We start from the raw sequence: 2584 nt of genomic DNA, 5'->3' as shown, positions 1-2584 counted from the left end.
ACCTTATGCTTAAGTTCTACCACAAACAAAAAGAAAATATTTTTTCTCTCTCATTCACTTCATGAACAAGAGATGAAACAATTATTTTTCCATTCTAAGTGGGCCATCTTGTGGCTAAATTTTAACCATAGCATTGTGGGTATGGCTATAATAATGACTCACTATTTATAGGGCCCACCTTAAGGTTACATTACACCACAAACATTGAGGATGCCCTAATTGACGTGCGCTATAAACTTCCAATGTAATCAACCCATCTTGTCGTCGCCCGTAATACACACTATATTATACTTCTTTTTGTTACTATTTCAAGATATAATCCTTTTTAAGATGCAGCCACACCGGTTTTTATATAAAAAAGAGTTTGAAACCGAGTTTTTATAAGATTTGTTTGTATCTGTATCATTATATTTTCATGAAAGAAACCAGGCTGGAAATAAAACGAAACATGGTACATATAAGCATGGTAGAAATGCACGCGTAAACACAAAGACTTACCGGAATTTGTCATGTGAATGAAGATTGGAGGGAAAAGCAGAGAAATATATATGGACTAGTGTTAGGCAGTTAGGCTAACAGTACATTGAATTGGATCAGTTTGATAATCCGTACGTGCATCTTGAGGCCAATAGCTAGACAGGAGAACATGGATGCATGGTGCTTCGCCGTAGGAGAACATGCGCTCAATCTGCCATAGGCCCTGTTTAGTTCATGAAATAAAATTTTTTTATTATCATATCGGATGTTTAACCAGATATTGGAAAGAGTTTTCGAACACAAATGAAAAAACTAATTTTATAACTTGTCTGGAAACCGCGAGATGAATGTTTTGAGCCTAATTAAGCCGTCATTAGCACATGTGGGTTACTGTAGCACTTTATGACTAATCATGGACTAATTAGCTAGGCTTAAAAGATTCGTCTCACGATTTCTATGCAAACTGTGCAATTAGTTTTTATTTTTATCTATATTTAATGCTCCATATATGTGTCCAAAGATTTGATACGATGTTTTTGTGAACAAAATTTTGGGAACTAAACCAAGCCTATTTCGTTCAGTTTTGTTACGGGTCACTCTGTTCAGTTAATTTTCCAGTACTACATGCATACATGTAATCATGTAGTAATCACTATCACTGCTCCTATATATATGTATGTAGAAACGTGTTTTCCTATATTGGAGTTATTAGTGCATATAGTATATATTAGAGCATCCCCAGCAGATACTCCATCTAGTCCTCTATCCACAAAATAGAGGTTGGGAGAAGAAAAATGAGCTCCAGCAGATACTCCATCCTAGCATCCAAATTTAGCTATCCTCCATCCGGGGAGAGAGAAACGTCAAATTTGAAGTTTCTCTCTCCTCACACCATCCTAACCGCCAGCGTCGCCCGCCCCCATCCGGAGTCCGGATTGACCTCCCCTCCGCCGCGACCTCCCCAATGTCGTCGTCGTCGCCGTCCGGATGTGCATTTTTCACTATGGAGTGAGGGTGGAGAGGGAGAGACATACCAGATCTAGAAGGAGAACCCACGCCGGCCGTTGCGTCGCCGTGCCTCTACACGCCGGCCGTCACGCCGCCGCGCCTCTGCGCCCGTCGGCTGCCGCGCCTCCGAGCCCGTAGCGCCGCTGCGCCGCAGCCCCCGTCGGCCGCCGCGGCCCGTCGCGCCGCAGCGCCCCCGCTCCCGTCGCGCTGCCGCGGCCGCCAGCCTCCGCCTCCACGCTGGGGAGAAAAGGAGAGAAGAAGAAGAGGAATAGAAGAGGAGAGAAGAAGAGGAATCGGAAAGAGGAAAGAAAACGAGTAGAGAGGAGGAGAAAAAAAAGGTCCGGACCATTAAAAATATATTCATTAAAATAAACTCATTTAAATTATCAGGATAAATAACACGGTTAAAATTTAAAATTTAGTTGTTTAAAATATAGTCTTTAAAAAATAATACAAATGTATGGTTAGTTGAAAAATATTAGTAAAATATAGAAGGGTGTGATATGAAAGATGCAATATAGATGATCTGTTGGAGTGAGAAGAAATATGAATGAGGAATCTTTTTAGATGGTCATCCATATGAGCATATGGAGGATCAAATTTGAATGAGCTGCTGGGATGCTCTTAGCAGACATCCATGTTACTAGCTAGTATGTATAGTAGCAGTTGATGTTGTGACTTGTGACAGCAATTCGATGCATATAAAGCTGATGAGATGAAGGTAAAGTGCTGGCATATGGCATGGGTGCTGACAGTTACATATACGCGCCTAACTAACGGACGTCGTGTTGCAATAATGCAAACTTCGGTCTCGACGTGGCATCAAAAAACACGATTCATTCATTCTATTAACTGGAGTAGTAGCCTGCCAATTAGTCATTTAATTAATATGAATGTGATTATGATGAGCGATATATCAGCTGGCTCATGGGTCGCCGATTGCAGCTAGACATCACATCTCATCAGCCCCTCATCTTCTCCAAACTCGTGGCTATATGTTACCTTCAGACCTGTTGAAAATTTTGCTGCATTATTCAAAACACACGTGGATTAGTATAATAATAATAATAATGTTAAAGAGTGAGATTCACGCGTGCAT

The 2584-nt window shown here is 41.1% G+C and overlaps 1 long non-coding RNA gene across 1 annotated transcript; it reads right to left on the bottom strand.

Moving 5' to 3' along the window:
- Positions 1–375: 375 nt before the first annotated feature.
- LOC136355075 (uncharacterized) lies at positions 376–2186 on the bottom strand. Its single transcript, XR_010739147.1, has 2 exons — positions 1512–2186; positions 376–700 (listed from the first exon to the last, which is right to left on the bottom strand). It is a non-coding gene; the product is annotated as an uncharacterized lncRNA (long non-coding RNA).
- Between the last annotated feature and the right edge of the window lie 398 nt (positions 2187–2584).

Source organism: Oryza sativa, chromosome 2 (assembly GCF_034140825.1).
Source record: "Oryza sativa Japonica Group chromosome 2, ASM3414082v1".
NCBI classification, from domain to species: Eukaryota; Viridiplantae; Streptophyta; class Magnoliopsida; order Poales; family Poaceae; genus Oryza; species Oryza sativa.
This window is presented reverse-complemented; position numbering and strand designations above follow the sequence as displayed.